Genomic DNA, 20011 nt, shown 5'->3' on the forward strand with positions numbered 1-20011 from the left:
CCCCAGTGCTCTGCAAGCTCTCCAGGACAACATAAAATCTGGGGCTCTGTGCTTTCTTTCGTTCTGAACAAGTGTTAGTGTTTTCTGCACAAAAGCGATTCTGCAAAGCAATGTGAACACTTCTGCTTCCCAGGCACCGAGAAGGTGCTAGCAGGGAATTCTCTGCCTGCCTTTCCCCAGTGCTCTGCAAGCTCTCCAGGACAACATAAAATCTGGGGCTCTGTGCTTTCTTTCGTTCTGAACAAGTGTTAGTGTTTTCTGCACAAAAGCGATTCTGCGAAGCAATGTGAACACTTCTGCTTCCCAGGCACAGAGAAGGTGCTAGCAGGGAATTCTCTGCCTGCCTTTCCCCAGTGCTCTGCAAGCTCTCCAGGGTAACAGCAAATCTGGGGCTCTGTGCTTTCTTTCGTCCTGAACAAGCTTTTGTGTTCTCTGAAGCGACGCAAATGCGATTCTGCGAAAAAATGTGAACACTTCTCATTCCCGCGCAGAGAGAAGGTGCTAGCAGGGAATTCTCTGCCTGCCTTTCCCCAGTGCTCTGCAAGCTCTCCAGGACAACATAAAATCTGGGGCTCTGTGCTTTCTTTCGTTCTGAACAAGTGTTAGTGTTTTCTGCACAAAAGCGATTCTGCGAAGCAATGTGAACACTTCTGCTTCCCAGGCACAGAGAAGGTGCTAGCAGGGAATTCTCTGCCTGCCTTTCCCCAGTGCTCTGCAAGCTCTCCAGGACAACAGCAAATATGGGGCTCTGTGCTTTCTTTCGTTCTGAACAAGTGTTAGTGTTTTCTGCACAAAAGCGATTCTGCGAAGCAATGTGAACACTTTGCCTTCCCGCGCACAGAGAAGGTGCTAGCAGGGAATTCTCTGCCTGCTTTCCCCAGTGCTCTGCAAGCTCTCCAGGGTAACAGCAAATCTGGGGCTCTGTGCTTTCTTTCGTCCTGAACAAGCTTTTGTGTTCTCTGAAGCGACGCAAATGCGATTCTGCGAAAAAATGTGAACACTTCTCATTCCCGCGCAGAGAGAAGGTGCTAGCAGGGAATTCTCTGCCTGCCTTTCCCCAGTGCTCTGCAAGCTCTCCAGGACAACATAAAATCTGGGGCTCTGTGCTTTCTTTCGTTCTGAACAAGTGTTAGTGTTTTCTGCACAAAAGCGATTCTGCGAAGCAATGTGAACACTTCTTCTTCCCAGGCACCGAGAAGGTGCTAGCAGGGAATTCTCTGCCTGCCTTTCCCCAGTGCTCTGCAAGCTCTCCAGGGTAACAGCAAATCTGGGGCTCTGTGCTTTCTTTCGTCCTGAACAAGCTTTTGTGTTCTCTGCAGCGACGCAAATGCGATTCTGCGAAAAAATGTGAACACTTTTCCTTCCCGCGCACAGACACGGTGCTAGCAGGGAATTCTCTGCCTGCTTTTCCCCAGTGCTCTGCAAGCTCTCCAGGACAACATAAAATCTGGGGCTCTGTGCTTTCTTTCGTTCTGAACAAGTGTTAGTGTTTTCTGCACAAAAGCGATTCTGCGAAGCAATGTGAACACTTCTTCTTCCCAGGCACCGAGAAGGTGCTAGCAGGGAATTCTCTGCCTGCCTTTCCCCAGTGCTCTGCAAGCTCTCCAGGACAACAGCAAATCTGGGGCTCGGTGCTTTCTTTCGTTCTGAACAAGTGTTAGTGTTTTCTGCACAAAAGCGATTCTGCGAAGCAATGTGAACACTTCTTCTTCCCAGGCACCGAGAAGGTGCTAGCAGGGAATTCTCTGCCTGCCTTTCCCCAGTGCTCTGCAAGCTCTCCAGGACAACATAAAATCTGGGGCTCTGTGCTTTCTTTCGTTCTGAACAAGTGTTAGTGTTTTCTGCACAAAAGCGATTCTGCGAGGAAATGTGAACACTTTGCCTTCCCGCGCACAGAGAAGGTGCTAGCAGGGAATTCTCTGCCTGCTTTCCCCAGTGCTCTGCAAGCTCTCCAGGGTAACAGCAAATCTGGGGCTCTGTGCTTTCTTTCCTCCTGAACAAGCTTTTGTGTTCTCTGAAGCGACGCAAATGCGATTCTGCGAAAAAATGTGAACACTTCTCATTCCCGCGCAGAGAGAAGGTGCTAGCAGGGAATTCTCTGCCTGCCTTTCCCCAGTGCTCTGCAAGCTCTCCAGGACAACATAAAATCTGGGGCTCTGTGCTTTCTTTCGTTCTGAACAAGTGTTAGTGTTTTCTGCACAAAAGCGATTCTGCGAAGCAATGTGAACACTTCTGCTTCCCAGGCACCGAGAAGGTGCTAGCAGGGAATTCTCTGCCTGCCTTTCCCCAGTGCTCTGCAAGCTCTCCAGGACAACAGCAAATCTGGGGCTCTGTGCTTTCTTTCGTTCTGAACAAGTGTTAGTGTTTTCTGCACAAAAGCGATTCTGCGAAGCAATGTCAACACTTCTGCTTCCCAGGCACAGAGAAGGTGCTAGCAGGGAATTCTCTGCCTGCCTTTCCCCAGTGCTCTGCAAGCTCTCCAGGACAACATAAAATCTGGGGCTCTGTGCTTTCTTTCGTTCTGAACAAGTGTTAGTGTTTTCTGCACAAAAGCGATTCTGCGAAGCAATGTGAACACTTCTCATTCCAGCGCAGAGAGAAGGTGCTAGCAGGGAATTCTCTGCCTGCCTTTCCCCAGTGCTCTGCAAGCTCTCCAGGACAACAGCAAATCTGGGGCTCTGTGCTTTCTTTTGTTCTGAACAAGTGTTAGTGTTTTCTGCACAAAAGCGATTCTGCGAAGCAATGTGAACACTTCTTCTTCCCAGGCACCGAGAAGGTGCTAGCAGGGAATTCTCTGCCTGCCTTTCCCCAGTGCTCTGCAAGCTCTCCAGGACAACAGCAAATCTGGGGCTCGGTGCTTTCTTTCGTTCTGAACAAGTGTTAGTGTTTTCTGCACAAAAGCGATTCTGCGAAGCAATGTGAACACTTCTTCTTCCCAGGCACCGAGAAGGTGCTAGCAGGGAATTCTCTGTCTGCCTTTCCCCAGTGCTCTGCAAGCTCTCCAGGGTAACAGCAAATCTGGGGCTCTGTGCTTTCTTTCGTCCTGAACAAGCTTTTGTGTTCTCTGAAGCGACGCAAATGCGATTCTGCGAAAAAATGTGAACACTTCTCATTCCCGCGCAGAGAGAAGGTGCTAGCAGGGAATTCTCTGCCTGCCTTTCCCCAGTGCTCTGCAAGCTCTCCAGGACAACATAAAATCTGGGGCTCTGTGCTTTCTTTCGTTCTGAACAAGTGTTAGTGTTTTCTGCACAAAAGCGATTCTGCGAAGCAATGTGAACACTTCTCATTCCCGCGCAGAGAGAAGGTGCTAGCAGGGAATTCTCTGCCTGCCTTTCCCCAGTGCTCTGCAAGCTCTCCAGGACAACAGCAAATCTGGGGCTCTGTGCTTTCTTTCGTTCTGAACAAGTGTTAGTGTTTTCTGCACAAAAGCGATTCTGCGAGGAAATGTGAACACTTTGCCTTCCCGCGCACAGAGAAGGTGCTAGCAGGGAATTCTCTGCCTGCTTTCCCCAGTGCTCTGCAAGCTCTCCAGGGTAACAGCAAATCTGGGGCTCTGTGCTTTCTTTCGTCCTGAACAAGCTTTTGTGTTCTCTGCAGCGACGCAAATGCGATTCTGCGAAAAAATGTGAACACTTCTCATTCCCGCGCAGAGAGAAGGTGCTAGCAGGGAATTCTCTGCCTGCCTTTCCCCAGTGCTCTGCAAGCTCTCCAGGACAACATAAAATCTGGGGCTCTGTGCTTTCTTTCGTTCTGAACAAGTGTTAGTGTTTTCTGCACAAAAGCGATTCTGCGAAGCAATGTGAACACTTCTCATTCCCGCGCAGAGAGAAGGTGCTAGCAGGGAATTCTCTGCCTGCCTTTCCCCAGTGCTCTGCAAGCTCTCCAGGACAACATAAAATCTGGGGCTCTGTGCTTTCTTTCGTTCTGAACAAGTGTTAGTGTTTTCTGCACAAAAGCGATTCTGCGAAGCAATGTGAACACTTCTCATTCCCGCGCAGAGAGAAGGTGCTAGCAGGGAATTCTCTGCCTGCCTTTCCCCAGTGCTCTGCAAGCTCTCCAGGACAACATAAAATCTGGGGCTCTGTGCTTTCTTTCGTTCTGAACAAGTGTTAGTGTTTTCTGCACAAAAGCGATTCTGCGAGGAAATGTGAACACTTCTCATTCCCGCGCAGAGAGAAGGTGCTAGCAGGGAATTCTCTGCCTGCCTTTCCCCAGTGCTCTGCAAGCTCTCCAGGACAACATAAAATCTGGGGCTCTGTGCTTTCTTTCGTTCTGAACAAGTGTTAGTGTTTTCTGCACAAAAGCGATTCTGCGAGGAAATGTGAACACTTTGCCTTCCCGCCCACAGAGAAGGTGCTAGCAGGGAATTCTCTGCCTGCCTTTCCCCAGTGCTCTGCAAGCTCTCCAGGGTAACAGCAAATCTGGGGCTCTGTGCTTTCTTTCGTCCTGAACAAGCTTTTGTGTTCTCTGCAGCGACGCAAATGCGATTCTGCGAAAAAATGTGAACACTTTTCCTTCCCGCGCACAGACACGGTGCTAGCAGGGAATTCTCTGCCTGCTTTTCCCCAGTGCTCTGCAAGCTCTCCAGGACAACATAAAATCTGGGGCTCTGTGCTTTCTTTCGTTCTGAACAAGTGTTAGTGTTTTCTGCACAAAAGCGATTCTGCGAAGCAATGTGAACACTTCTTCTTCCCAGGCACCGAGAAGGTGCTAGCAGGGAATTCTCTGCCTGCCTTTCCCCAGTGCTCTGCAAGCTCTCCAGGACAACAGCAAATCTGGGGCTCGGTGCTTTCTTTCGTTCTGAACAAGTGTTAGTGTTTTCTGCACAAAAGCGATTCTGCGAAGCAATGTGAACACTTCTTCTTCCCAGGCACCGAGAAGGTGCTAGCAGGGAATTCTCTGCCTGCCTTTCCCCAGTGCTCTGCAAGCTCTCCAGGACAACATAAAATCTGGGGCTCTGTGCTTTCTTTCGTTCTGAACAAGTGTTAGTGTTTTCTGCACAAAAGCGATTCTGCGAGGAAATGTGAACACTTTGCCTTCCCGCGCACAGAGAAGGTGCTAGCAGGGAATTCTCTGCCTGCTTTCCCCAGTGCTCTGCAAGCTCTCCAGGGTAACAGCAAATCTGGGGCTCTGTGCTTTCTTTCCTCCTGAACAAGCTTTTGTGTTCTCTGAAGCGACGCATATGCGATTCTGCGAAAAAATGTGAACACTTCTCATTCCCGCGCAGAGAGAAGGTGCTAGCAGGGAATTCTCTGCCTGCCTTTCCCCAGTGCTCTGCAAGCTCTCCAGGACAACATAAAATCTGGGGCTCTGTACTTTCTTTCGTTCTGAACAAGTGTTAGTGTTTTCTGCACAAAAGCGATTCTGCGAAGCAATGTGAACACTTCTGCTTCCCAGGCACCGAGAAGGTGCTAGCAGGGAATTCTCTGCCTGCCTTTCCCCAGTGCTCTGCAAGCTCTCCAGGACAACAGCAAATCTGGGGCTCTGTGCTTTCTTTCGTTCTGAACAAGTGTTAGTGTTTTCTGCACAAAAGCGATTCTGCGAAGCAATGTGAACACTTCTGCTTCCCAGGCACAGAGAAGGTGCTAGCAGGGAATTCTCTGCCTGCCTTTCCCCAGTGCTCTGCAAGCTCTCCAGGACAACATAAAATCTGGGGCTCTGTGCTTTCTTTCGTTCTGAACAAGTGTTAGTGTTTTCTGCACAAAAGCGATTCTGCGAAGCAATGTGAACACTTCTCATTCCAGCGCAGAGAGAAGGTGCTAGCAGGGAATTCTCTGCCTGCCTTTCCCCAGTGCTCTGCAAGCTCTCCAGGACAACATAAAATCTGGGGCTCTGTGCTTTCTTTTGTTCTGAACAAGTGTTAGTGTTTTCTGCACAAAAGCGATTCTGCGAAGCAATGTGAACACTTCTTCTTCCCAGGCACCGAGAAGGTGCTAGCAGGGAATTCTCTGCCTGCCTTTCCCCAGTGCTCTGCAAGCTCTCCAGGACAACAGCAAATCTGGGGCTCGGTGCTTTCTTTCGTTCTGAACAAGTGTTAGTGTTTTCTGCACAAAAGCGATTCTGCGAAGCAATGTGAACACTTCTTCTTCCCAGGCACCGAGAAGGTGCTAGCAGGGAATTCTCTGCCTGCCTTTCCCCAGTGCTCTGCAAGCTCTCCAGGACAACATAAAATCTGGGGCTCTGTGCTTTCTTTCGTTCTGAACAAGTGTTAGTGTTTTCTGCACAAAAGCGATTCTGCGAGGAAATGTGAACACTTTGCCTTCCCGCGCACAGAGAAGGTGCTAGCAGGGAATTCTCTGCCTGCTTTCCCCAGTGCTCTGCAAGCTCTCCAGGGTAACAGCAAATCTGGGGCTCTGTGCTTTCTTTCCTCCTGAACAAGCTTTTGTGTTCTCTGAAGCGACGCAAATGCGATTCTGCGAAAAAATGTGAACACTTCTCATTCCCGCGCAGAGAGAAGGTGCTAGCAGGGAATTCTCTGCCTGCCTTTCCCCAGTGCTCTGCAAGCTCTCCAGGACAACATAAAATCTGGGGCTCTGTGCTTTCTTTCGTTCTGAACAAGTGTTAGTGTTTTCTGCACAAAAGCGATTCTGCAAAGCAATGTGAACACTTCTGCTTCCCAGGCACCGAGAAGGTGCTAGCAGGGAATTCTCTGCCTGCCTTTCCCCAGTGCTCTGCAAGCTCTCCAGGACAACATAAAATCTGGGGCTCTGTGCTTTCTTTCGTTCTGAACAAGTGTTAGTGTTTTCTGCACAAAAGCGATTCTGCGAAGCAATGTGAACACTTCTGCTTCCCAGGCACAGAGAAGGTGCTAGCAGGGAATTCTCTGCCTGCCTTTCCCCAGTGCTCTGCAAGCTCTCCAGGGTAACAGCAAATCTGGGGCTCTGTGCTTTCTTTCGTCCTGAACAAGCTTTTGTGTTCTCTGAAGCGACGCAAATGCGATTCTGCGAAAAAATGTGAACACTTCTCATTCCCGCGCAGAGAGAAGGTGCTAGCAGGGAATTCTCTGCCTGCCTTTCCCCAGTGCTCTGCAAGCTCTCCAGGACAACATAAAATCTGGGGCTCTGTGCTTTCTTTCGTTCTGAACAAGTGTTAGTGTTTTCTGCACAAAAGCGATTCTGCGAAGCAATGTGAACACTTCTCATTCCCGCGCAGAGAGAAGGTGCTAGCAGGGAATTCTCTGCCTGCCTTTCCCCAGTGCTCTGCAAGCTCTCCAGGACAACATAAAATCTGGGGCTCTGTGCTTTCTTTCGTTCTGAACAAGTGTTAGTGTTTTCTGCACAAAAGCGATTCTGCGAAGCAATGTGAACACTTCTTCTTCCCAGGCACCGAGAAGGTGCTAGCAGGGAATTCTCTGCCTGCCTTTCCCCAGTGCTCTGCAAGCTCTCCAGGGTAACAGCAAATCTGGGGCTCTGTGCTTTCTTTCGTCCTGAACAAGCTTTTGTGTTCTCTGCAGCGACGCAAATGCGATTCTGCGAAAAAATGTGAACACTTTTCCTTCCCGCGCACAGACACGGTGCTAGCAGGGAATTCTCTGCCTGCTTTTCCCCAGTGCTCTGCAAGCTCTCCAGGACAACATAAAATCTGGGGCTCTGTGCTTTCTTTCGTTCTGAACAAGTGTTAGTGTTTTCTGCACAAAAGCGATTCTGCGAAGCAATGTGAACACTTCTTCTTCCCAGGCACCGAGAAGGTGCTAGCAGGGAATTCTCTGCCTGCCTTTCCCCAGTGCTCTGCAAGCTCTCCAGGACAACAGCAAATCTGGGGCTCGGTGCTTTCTTTCGTTCTGAACAAGTGTTAGTGTTTTCTGCACAAAAGCGATTCTGCGAAGCAATGTGAACACTTCTTCTTCCCAGGCACCGAGAAGGTGCTAGCAGGGAATTCTCTGCCTGCCTTTCCCCAGTGCTCTGCAAGCTCTCCAGGACAACATAAAATCTGGGGCTCTGTGCTTTCTTTCGTTCTGAACAAGTGTTAGTGTTTTCTGCACAAAAGCGATTCTGCGAGGAAATGTGAACACTTTGCCTTCCCGCGCACAGAGAAGGTGCTAGCAGGGAATTCTCTGCCTGCTTTCCCCAGTGCTCTGCAAGCTCTCCAGGGTAACAGCAAATCTGGGGCTCTGTGCTTTCTTTCCTCCTGAACAAGCTTTTGTGTTCTCTGAAGCGACGCAAATGCGATTCTGCGAAAAAATGTGAACACTTCTCATTCCCGCGCAGAGAGAAGGTGCTAGCAGGGAATTCTCTGCCTGCCTTTCCCCAGTGCTCTGCAAGCTCTCCAGGACAACATAAAATCTGGGGCTCTGTGCTTTCTTTCGTTCTGAACAAGTGTTAGTGTTTTCTGCACAAAAGCGATTCTGCGAAGCAATGTGAACACTTCTGCTTCCCAGGCACCGAGAAGGTGCTAGCAGGGAATTCTCTGCCTGCCTTTCCCCAGTGCTCTGCAAGCTCTCCAGGACAACAGCAAATCTGGGGCTCTGTGCTTTCTTTCGTTCTGAACAAGTGTTAGTGTTTTCTGCACAAAAGCGATTCTGCGAAGCAATGTGAACACTTCTGCTTCCCAGGCACAGAGAAGGTGCTAGCAGGGAATTCTCTGCCTGCCTTTCCCCAGTGCTCTGCAAGCTCTCCAGGACAACATAAAATCTGGGGCTCTGTGCTTTCTTTCGTTCTGAACAAGTGTTAGTGTTTTCTGCACAAAAGCGATTCTGCGAAGCAATGTGAACACTTCTCATTCCAGCGCAGAGAGAAGGTGCTAGCAGGGAATTCTCTGCCTGCCTTTCCCCAGTGCTCTGCAAGCTCTCCAGGACAACATAAAATCTGGGGCTCTGTGCTTTCTTTTGTTCTGAACAAGTGTTAGTGTTTTCTGCACAAAAGCGATTCTGCGAAGCAATGTGAACACTTCTTCTTCCCAGGCACCGAGAAGGTGCTAGCAGGGAATTCTCTGCCTGCCTTTCCCCAGTGCTCTGCAAGCTCTCCAGGACAACAGCAAATCTGGGGCTCGGTGCTTTCTTTCGTTCTGAACAAGTGTTAGTGTTTTCTGCACAAAAGCGATTCTGCGAAGCAATGTGAACACTTCTTCTTCCCAGGCACCGAGAAGGTGCTAGCAGGGAATTCTCTGCCTGCCTTTCCCCAGTGCTCTGCAAGCTCTCCAGGACAACATAAAATCTGGGGCTCTGTGCTTTCTTTCGTTCTGAACAAGTGTTAGTGTTTTCTGCACAAAAGCGATTCTGCGAGGAAATGTGAACACTTTGCCTTCCCGCGCACAGAGAAGGTGCTAGCAGGGAATTCTCTGCCTGCTTTCCCCAGTGCTCTGCAAGCTCTCCAGGGTAACAGCAAATCTGGGGCTCTGTGCTTTCTTTCCTCCTGAACAAGCTTTTGTGTTCTCTGAAGCGACGCAAATGCGATTCTGCGAAAAAATGTGAACACTTCTCATTCCCGCGCAGAGAGAAGGTGCTAGCAGGGAATTCTCTGCCTGCCTTTCCCCAGTGCTCTGCAAGCTCTCCAGGACAACATAAAATCTGGGGCTCTGTGCTTTCTTTCGTTCTGAACAAGTGTTAGTGTTTTCTGCACAAAAGCGATTCTGCAAAGCAATGTGAACACTTCTGCTTCCCAGGCACCGAGAAGGTGCTAGCAGGGAATTCTCTGCCTGCCTTTCCCCAGTGCTCTGCAAGCTCTCCAGGACAACATAAAATCTGGGGCTCTGTGCTTTCTTTCGTTCTGAACAAGTGTTAGTGTTTTCTGCACAAAAGCGATTCTGCGAAGCAATGTGAACACTTCTGCTTCCCAGGCACAGAGAAGGTGCTAGCAGGGAATTCTCTGCCTGCCTTTCCCCAGTGCTCTGCAAGCTCTCCAGGGTAACAGCAAATCTGGGGCTCTGTGCTTTCTTTCGTTCTGAACAAGCTTTTGTGTTCTCTGAAGCGACGCAAATGCGATTCTGCGAAAAAATGTGAACACTTCTCATTCCCGCGCAGAGAGAAGGTGCTAGCAGGGAATTCTCTGCCTGCCTTTCCCCAGTGCTCTGCAAGCTCTCCAGGACAACATAAAATCTGGGGCTCTGTGCTTTCTTTCGTTCTGAACAAGTGTTAGTGTTTTCTGCACAAAAGCGATTCTGCGAAGCAATGTGAACACTTCTCATTCCCGCGCAGAGAGAAGGTGCTAGCAGGGAATTCTCTGCCTGCCTTTCCCCAGTGCTCTGCAAGCTCTCCAGGACAACATAAAATCTGGGGCTCTGTGCTTTCTTTCGTTCTGAACAAGTGTTAGTGTTTTCTGCACAAAAGCGATTCTGCGAAGCAATGTGAACACTTCTTCTTCCCAGGCACCGAGAAGGTGCTAGCAGGGAATTCTCTGCCTGCCTTTCCCCAGTGCTCTGCAAGCTCTCCAGGGTAACAGCAAATCTGGGGCTCTGTGCTTTCTTTCGTCCTGAACAAGCTTTTGTGTTCTCTGCAGCGACGCAAATGCGATTCTGCGAAAAAATGTGAACACTTTTCCTTCCCGCGCACAGACACGGTGCTAGCAGGGAATTCTCTGCCTGCTTTTCCCCAGTGCTCTGCAAGCTCTCCAGGACAACATAAAATCTGGGGCTATGTGCTTTCTTTCGTTCTGAACAAGTGTTAGTGTTTTCTGCACAAAAGCGATTCTGCGAAGCAATGTGAACACTTCTCATTCCCGCGCAGAGAGAAGGTGCTAGCAGGGAATTCTCTGCCTGCCTTTCCCCAGTGCTCTGCAAGCTCTCCAGGACAACAGCAAATCTGGGGCTCGGTGCTTTCTTTCGTTCTGAACAAGTGTTAGTGTTTTCTGCACAAAAGCGATTCTGCGAGGAAATGTGAACACTTTGCCTTCCCGCGCACAGAGAAGGTGCTAGCAGGGAATTCTCTGCCTGCTTTCCCCAGTGCTCTTCAAGCTCTCCAGGGTAACAGCAAATCTGGGGCTCTGTGCTTTCTTTCCTCCTGAACAAGCTTTTGTGTTCTCTGAAGCGACGCAAATGCGATTCTGCGAAAAAATGTGAACACTTCTCATTCCCGCGCAGAGAGAAGGTGCTAGCAGGGAATTCTCTGCCTGCCTTTCCCCAGTGCTCTGCAAGCTCTCCAGGGTAACAGCAAATCTGGGGCTCTGTGCTTTCTTTCGTCCTGAACAAGCTTTTGTGTTCTCTGCAGCGACGCAAATGCGATTCTGCGAAGCAATGTGAACACTTCTCATTCCCGCGCAGAGAGAAGGTGCTAGCAGGGAATTCTCTGCCTGCCTTTCCCCAATGCTCTGCAAGCTCTCCAGGACAACATAAAATCTGGGGCTCTGTGCTTTCTTTCGTTCTGAACAAGTGTTACTGTTTTCTGCACAAAAGCGATTCTGCGAAGCAATGTGAACACTTCTGCTTCCCAGGCACAGAGAAGGTGCTAGCAGGGAATTCTCTGCCTGCCTTTCCCCAGTGCTCTGCAAGCTCTCCAGGACAACAGCAAATCTGGGGCTCTGTGCTTTCTTTCGTTCTGAACAAGTGTTAGTGTTTTCTGCACAAAAGCGATTCTGCGAAGCAATGTGAACACTTCTTCCCAGGCACCGAGAAGGTGCTAGCAGGGAATTCTCTGCCTGCCTTTCCCCAGTGCTCTGCAAGCTCTCCAGGACAACATAAAATCTGGGGCTCTGTGCTTTCTTTTGTTCTGAACAAGTGTTAGTGTTTTCTGCACAAAAGCGATTCTGCGAAGCAATGTGAACACTTCTGCTTCCCAGGCACAGAGAAGGTGCTAGCAGGGAATTCTCTGCCTGCCTTTCCCCAGTGCTCTGCAAGCTCTCCAGGACAACAGCAAATATGGGGCTCTGTGCTTTCTTTCGTTCTGAACAAGTGTTAGTGTTTTCTGCACAAAAGCGATTCTGCGAGGAAATGTGAACACTTTGCCTTCCCGCGCACAGAGAAGGTGCTAGCAGGGAATTCTCTGCCTGCTTTCCCCAGTGCTCTGCAAGCTCTCCAGGGTAACAGCAAATCTGGGGCTCTGTGCTTTCTTTCCTCCTGAACAAGCTTTTGTGTTCTCTGAAGCGACGCAAATGCGATTCTGCGAAAAAATGTGAACACTTCTCATTCCCGCGCAGAGAGAAGGTGCTAGCAGGGAATTCTCTGCCTGCCTTTCCCCAGTGCTCTGCAAGCTCTCCAGGACAACATAAAATCTGGGGCTATGTGCTTTCTTTCGTTCTGAACAAGTGTTAGTGTTTTCTGCACAAAAGCGATTCTGCGAAGCAATGTGAACACTTCTCATTCCCGCGCAGAGAGAAGGTGCTAGCAGGGAATTCTCTGCCTGCCTTTCCCCAGTGCTCTGCAAGCTCTCCAGGACAACATAAAATCTGGGGCTCTGTGCTTTCTTTCGTTCTGAACAAGTGTTAGTGTTTTCTGCACAAAAGCGATTCTGCGAAGCAATGTGAACACTTCTGCTTCCCAGGCACAGAGAAGGTGCTAGCAGGGAATTCTCTGCCTGCCTTTCCCCAGTGCTCTGCAAGCTCTCCAGGACAACATAAAATCTGGGGCTCTGTGCTTTCTTTCGTTCTGAACAAGTGTTAGTGTTTTCTGCACAAAAGCGATTCTGCGAAGCAATGTGAACACTTCTTCCCAGGCACCGAGAAGGTGCTAGCAGGGAATTCTCTGCCTGCCTTTCCCCAGTGCTCTGCAAGCTCTCCAGGACAACAGCAAATATGGGGCTCTGTGCTTTCTTTCGTTCTGAACAAGTGTTACTGTTTTCTGCACAAAAGCGATTCTGCGAAGCAATGTGAACACTTCTGCTTCCCAGGCACAGAGAAGGTGCTAGCAGGGAATTCTCTGCCTGCCTTTCCCCAGTGCTCTGCAAGCTCTCCAGGACAACATAAAATCTGGGGCTCTGTGCTTTCTTTCGTTCTGAACAAGTGTTAGTGTTTTCTGCACAAAAGCGATTCTGCGAAGCAATGTGAACACTTCTGCTTCCCAGGCACAGAGAAGGTGCTAGCAGGGAATTCTCTGCCTGCCTTTCCCCAGTGCTCTGCAAGCTCTCCAGGACAACATAAAATCTGGGGCTCTGTGCTTTCTTTCGTTCTGAACAAGTGTTAGTGTTTTCTGCACAAAAGCGATTCTGCGAAGCAATGTGAACACTTCTTCCCAGGCACCGAGAAGGTGCTAGCAGGGAATTCTCTGCCTGCCTTTCCCCAGTGCTCTGCAAGCTCTCCAGGACAACAGCAAATCTGGGGCTCTGTGCTTTCTTTCGTTCTGAACAAGTGTTACTGTTTTCTGCACAAAAGCGATTCTGCGAAGCAATGTGAACACTTCTGCTTCCCAGGCACAGAGAAGGTGCTAGCAGGGAATTCTCTGCCTGCCTTTCCCCAGTGCTCTGCAAGCTCTCCAGGGTAACAGCAAATCTGGGGCTCTGTGCTTTCTTTCGTCCTGAACAAGCTTTTGTGTTCTCTGCAGCGACGCAAATGCGATTCTGCGAAAAAATGTGAACACTTCTCATTCCCGCGCAGAGAGAAGGTGCTAGCAGGGAATTCTCTGCCTGCCTTTCCCCAGTGCTCTGCAAGCTCTCCAGGACAACAGCAAATCTGGGGCTCGGTGCTTTCTTTCGTTCTGAACAAGTGTTAGTGTTTTCTGCACAAAAGCGATTCTGCGAAGCAATGTGAACACTTCTTCTTCCCAGGCACCGAGAAGGTGCTAGCAGGGAATTCTCTGTCTGCCTTTCCCCAGTGCTCTGCAAGCTCTCCAGGACAACAGCAAATCTGGGGCTCTGTGCTTTCTTTCGTTCTGAACAAGTGTTAGTGTTTTCTGCACAAAAGCGATTCTGCGAGGAAATGTGAACACTTTGCCTTCCCGCGCACAGAGAAGGTGCTAGCAGGGAATTCTCTGCCTGCTTTCCCCAGTGCTCTGCAAGCTCTCCAGGGTAACAGCAAATCTGGGGCTCTGTGCTTTCTTTCCTCCTGAACAAGCTTTTGTGTTCTCTGAAGCGACGCAAATGCGATTCTGCGAAAAAATGTGAACACTTCTCATTCCCGCGCAGAGAGAAGGTGCTAGCAGGGAATTCTCTGCCTGCCTTTCCCCAGTGCTCTGCAAGCTCTCCAGGACAACATAAAATCTGGGGCTCTGTGCTTTCTTTCGTTCTGAACAAGTGTTAGTGTTTTCTGCACAAAAGCGATTCTGCGAAGCAATGTGAACACTTCTGCTTCCCAGGCACCGAGAAGGTGCTAGCAGGGAATTCTCTGCCTGCCTTTCCCCAGTGCTCTGCAAGCTCTCCAGGACAACAGCAAATCTGGGGCTCTGTGCTTTCTTTCGTTCTGAACAAGTGTTAGTGTTTTCTTCACAAAAGCGATTCTGCGAAGCAATGTGAACACTTCTCATTCCCGCGCAGAGAGAAGGTGCTAGCAGGGAATTCTCTGCCTGCCTTTCCCCAGTGCTCTGCAAGCTCTCCAGGACAACATAAAATCTGGGGCTCTGTGCTTTCTTTCGTTCTGAACAAGTGTTAGTGTTTTCTGCACAAAAGCGATTCTGCGAAGCAATGTGAACACTTCTCATTCCCGCGCAGAGAGAAGGTGCTAGCAGGGAATTCTCTGCCTGCCTTTCCCCAGTGCTCTGCAAGCTCTCCAGGACAACATAAAATCTGGGGCTCTGTGCTTTCTTTCGTTCTGAACAAGTGTTAGTGTTTTCTGCACAAAAGCGATTCTGCGAAGCAATGTGAACACTTCTTCTTCCCAGGCACCGAGAAGGTGCTAGCAGGGAATTCTCTGCCTGCCTTTCCCCAGTGCTCTGCAAGCTCTCCAGGGTAACAGCAAATCTGGGGCTCTGTGCTTTCTTTCGTCCTGAACAAGCTTTTGTGTTCTCTGCAGCGACGCAAATGCGATTCTGCGAAAAAATGTGAACACTTTTCCTTCCCGCGCACAGACACGGTGCTAGCAGGGAATTCTCTGCCTGCTTTTCCCCAGTGCTCTGCAAGCTCTCCAGGACAACATAAAATCTGGGGCTATGTGCTTTCTTTCGTTCTGAACAAGTGTTAGTGTTTTCTGCACAAAAGCGATTCTGCGAAGCAATGTGAACACTTCTCATTCCCGCGCAGAGAGAAGGTGCTAGCAGGGAATTCTCTGCCTGCCTTTCCCCAGTGCTCTGCAAGCTCTCCAGGACAACAGCAAATCTGGGGCTCGGTGCTTTCTTTCGTTCTGAACAAGTGTTAGTGTTTTCTGCACAAAAGCGATTCTGCGAGGAAATGTGAACACTTTGCCTTCCCGCGCACAGAGAAGGTGCTAGCAGGGAATTCTCTGCCTGCTTTCCCCAGTGCTCTTCAAGCTCTCCAGGGTAACAGCAAATCTGGGGCTCTGTGCTTTCTTTCCTCCTGAACAAGCTTTTGTGTTCTCTGAAGCGACGCAAATGCGATTCTGCGAAAAAATGTGAACACTTCTCATTCCCGCGCAGAGAGAAGGTGCTAGCAGGGAATTCTCTGCCTGCTTTCCCCAGTGCTCTGCAAGCTCTCCAGGGTAACAGCAAATCTGGGGCTCTGTGCTTTCTTTCGTCCTGAACAAGCTTTTGTGTTCTCTGCAGCGACGCAAATGCGATTCTGCGAAGCAATGTGAACACTTCTCATTCCCGCGCAGAGAGAAGGTGCTAGCAGGGAATTCTCTGCCTGCCTTTCCCCAGTGCTCTGCAAGCTCTCCAGGACAACATAAAATCTGGGGCTCTGTGCTTTCTTTCGTTCTGAACAAGTGTTAGTGTTTTCTGCACAAAAGCGATTCTGCGAAGCAATGTGAACACTTCTGCTTCCCAGGCACAGAGAAGGTGCTAGCAGGGAATTCTCTGCCTGCCTTTCCCCAGTGCTCTGCAAGCTCTCCAGGACAACAGCAAATCTGGGGCTCTGTGCTTTCTTTCGTTCTGAACAAGTGTTAGTGTTTTCTGCACAAAAGCGATTCTGCGAAGCAATGTGAACACTTCTTCCCAGGCACCGAGAAGGTGCTAGCAGGGAATTCTCTGCCTGCCTTTCCCCAGTGCTCTGCAAGCTCTCCAGGACAACATAAAATCTGGGGCTCTGTGCTTTCTTTCGTTCTGAACAAGTGTTAGTGTTTTCTGCACAAAAGCGATTCTGCGAAGCAATGTGAACACTTCTGCTTCCCAGGCACAGAGAAGGTGCTAGCAGGGAATTCTCTGCCTGCCTTTCCCCAGTGCTCTGCAAGCTCTCCAGGACAACAGCAAATATGGGGCTCTGTGCTTTCTTTCGTTCTGAACAAGTGTTAGTGTTTTCTGCACAAAAGCGATTCTGCGAGGAAATGTGAACACTTTGCCTTCCCGCGCACAGAGAAGGTGCTAGCAGGGAATTCTCTGCCTGCTTTCCCCAGTGCTCTGCAAGCTCTCCAGGGTAACAGCAAATCTGGGGCTCTGTGCTTTCTTTCCTCCTGAACAAGCTTTTGTGTTCTCTGAAGCGACGCAAATGCGATTCTGCGAAAAAATGTGAACACTTCTCATTCCCGCGCAGAGAGAAGGTGCTAGCAGGGAATTCTCTGCCTGCCTTTCCCCAGTGCTCTGCAAGCTCTCCAGGACAACATAAAATCTGGGGCTATGTGCTTTCTTTCGTTCTGAACAAGTGTTAGTGTTTTCTGCACAAAAGCGATTCTGCGAAGCAATGTGAACACTTCTCATTCCCGCGCAGAGAGAAGGTGCTAGCAGGGAATTCTCTGCCTGCCTTTCCCCAGTGCTCTGCAAGCTCTCCAGGACAACAGCAAATCTGGGGCTCTGTGCTTTCTTTCGTTCTGAACAAGTGTTAGTGTTTTCTGCACAAAAGCGATTCTGCGAAGCAATGTGAACACTTCTGCTTCCCAGGCACAGAGAAGGTGCTAGCAGGGAATTCTCTGCCTGCCTTTCCCCAGTGCTCTGCAAGCTCTCCAGGACAACATAAAATCTGGGGCTCTGTGCTTTCTTTCGTTCTGAACAAGTGTTAGTGTTTTCTGCACAAAAGCGATTCTGCGAAGCAATGTGAACACTTCTTCCCAGGCACCGAGAAGGTGCTAGCAGGGAATTCTCTGCCTGCCTTTCCCCAGTGCTCTGCAAGCTCTCCAGGACAACAGCAAATCTGGGGCTCTGTGCTTTCTTTCGTTCTGAACAAGTGTTACTGTTTTCTGCACAAAAGCGATTCTGCGAAGCAATGTGAACACTTCTGCTTCCCAGGCACAGAGAAGGTGCTAGCAGGGAATTCTCTGCCTGCCTTTCCCCAGTGCTCTGCAAGCTCTCCAGGACAACATAAAATCTGGGGCTCTGTGCTTTCTTTCGTTCTGAACAAGTGTTAGTGTTTTCTGCACAAAAGCGATTCTGCGAAGCAATGTGAACACTTCTTCCCAGGCACCGAGAAGGTGCTAGCAGGGAATTCTCTGCCTGCCTTTCCCCAGTGCTCTGCAAGCTCTCCAGGACAACAGCAAATCTGGGGCTCTGTGCTTTCTTTCGTTCTGAACAAGTGTTACTGTTTTCTGCACAAAAGCGATTCTGCGAAGCAATGTGAACACTTCTGCTTCCCAGGCACAGAGAAGGTGCTAGCAGGGAATTCTCTGCCTGCCTTTCCCCAGTGCTCTGCAAGCTCTCCAGGGTAACAGCAAATCTGGGGCTCTGTGCTTTCTTTCGTCCTGAACAAGCTTTTGTGTTCTCTGCAGCGACGCAAATGCGATTCTGCGAAAAAATGTGAACACTTCTCATTCCCGCGCAGAGAGAAGGTGCTAGCAGGGAATTCTCTGCCTGCCTTTCCCCAGTGCTCTGCAAGCTCTCCAGGACAACAGCAAATCTGGGGCTCGGTGCTTTCTTTCGTTCTGAACAAGTGTTAGTGTTTTCTGCACAAAAGCGATTCTGCGAAGCAATGTGAACACTTCTTCTTCCCAGGCACCGAGAAGGTGCTAGCAGGGAATTCTCTGTCTGCCTTTCCCCAGTGCTCTGCAAGCTCTCCAGGACAACAGCAAATCTGGGGCTCTGTGCTTTCTTTCGTTCTGAACAAGTGTTAGTGTTTTCTGCACAAAAGCGATTCTGCGAGGAAATGTGAACACTTTGCCTTCCCGCGCACAGAGAAGGTGCTAGCAGGGAATTCTCTGCCTGCTTTCCCCAGTGCTCTGCAAGCTCTCCAGGGTAACAGCAAATCTGGGGCTCTGTGCTTTCTTTCCTCCTGAACAAGCTTTTGTGTTCTCTGAAGCGACGCAAATGCGATTCTGCGAAAAAATGTGAACACTTCTCATTCCCGCGCAGAGAGAAGGTGCTAGCAGGGAATTCTCTGCCTGCCTTTCCCCAGTGCTCTGCAAGCTCTCCAGGACAACATAAAATCTGGGGCTCTGTGCTTTCTTTCGTTCTGAACAAGTGTTAGTGTTTTCTGCACAAAAGCGATTCTGCGAAGCAATGTGAACACTTCTGCTTCCCAGGCACCGAGAAGGTGCTAGCAGGGAATTCTCTGCCTGCCTTTCCCCAGTGCTCTGCAAGCTCTCCAGGACAACAGCAAATCTGGGGCTCTGTGCTTTCTTTCGTTCTGAACAAGTGTTAGTGTTTTCTGCACAAAAGCGATTCTGCGAAGCAATGTGAACACTTCTCATTCCCGCGCAGAGAGAAGGTGCTAGCAGGGAATTCTCTGCCTGCCTTTCCCCAGTGCTCTGCAAGCTCTCCAGGACAACATAAAATCTGGGGCTCTGTGCTTTCTTTCGTTCTGAACAAGTGTTAGTGTTTTCTGCACAAAAGCGATTCTGCGAAGCAATGTGAACACTTCTGCTTCCCAGGCACAGAGAAGGTGCTAGCAGGGAATTCTCTGCCTGCCTTTCCCCAGTGCTCTGCAAGCTCTCCAGGGTAACAGCAAATCTGGGGCTCTGTGCTTTCTTTCGTCCTGAACAAGCTTTTGTGTTCTCTGAAGCGACGCAAATGCGATTCTGCGAAAAAATGTGAACACTTCTCATTCCCGCGCAGAGAGAAGGTGCTAGCAGGGAATTCTCTGTCTGCCTTTCCCCAGTGCTCTGCAAGCTCTCCAGGACAACATAAAATCTGGGGCTCTGTGCTTTCTTTCGTTCTGAACAAGTGTTAGTGTTTTCTGCACAAAAGCGATTCTGCGAAGCAATGTGAACACTTCTCATTCCCGCGCAGAGAGAAGGTGCTAGCAGGGAATTCTCTGCCTGCCTTTCCCCAGTGCTCTGCAAGCTCTCCAGGACAACATAAAATCTGGGGCTCTGTGCTTTCTTTCGTTCTAAACAAGTGTTAGTGTTTTCTGCACAAAAGCGATTCTGCGAGGAAATGTGAACACTTTGCCTTCCCGCCCACAGAGAAGGTGCTAGCAGGGAATTCTCTGCCTGCTTTCCCCAGTGCTCTGCAAGCTCTCCAGGGTAACAGCAAATCTGGGGCTCTGTGCTTTCTTTCGTCCTGAACAAGCTTTTGTGTTCTCTGCAGCGACGCAAATGCGATTCTGCGAAAAAATGTGAACACTTCTCATTCCCGCGCAGAGAGAAGGTGCTAGCAGGGAATTCTCTGCCTGCCTTTCCCCAGTGCTCTGCAAGCTCTCCAGGACAACATAAAATCTGGGGCTCTGTGCTTTCTTTCGTTCTGAACAAGTGTTAGTGTTTTCTGCACAAAAGCGATTCTGCGAAGCAATGTGAACACTTCTGCTTCCCAGGCACAGAGAAGGTGCTAGCAGGGATTTCTCTGCCTGCCTTTCCCCAGTGCTCTGCAAGCTCTCCAGGACAACAGCAAATCTGGGGCTCTGTGCTTTCTTTTGTTCTGAACAAGTGTTAGTGTTTTCTGCACAAAAGTGATTCTGCGAAGCAATGTGAACACTTCTGCTTCCCAGGCACAGAGAAGGTGCTAGCAGGGAATTCTCTGCCTGCCTTTCCCCAGTGCTCTGCAAGCTCTCCAGGACAACAGCAAATATGGGTCTCTGTGCTTTCTTTCGTTCTGAACAAGTGTTAGTGTTTTCTGCACAAAAGCGATTCTGCGAGGAAATGTGAACACTTTGCCTTCCCGCGCACAGAGAAGGTGCTAGCAGGGAATTCTCTGCCTGCTTTCCCCAGTGCTCTGCAAGCTCTCCAGGGTAACAGCAAATCTG

The sequence above is a fragment of the Strix uralensis genome, chromosome 3 (assembly GCF_047716275.1).
Source record: "Strix uralensis isolate ZFMK-TIS-50842 chromosome 3, bStrUra1, whole genome shotgun sequence".
NCBI lineage: Eukaryota > Metazoa > Chordata > Aves > Strigiformes > Strigidae > Strix > Strix uralensis.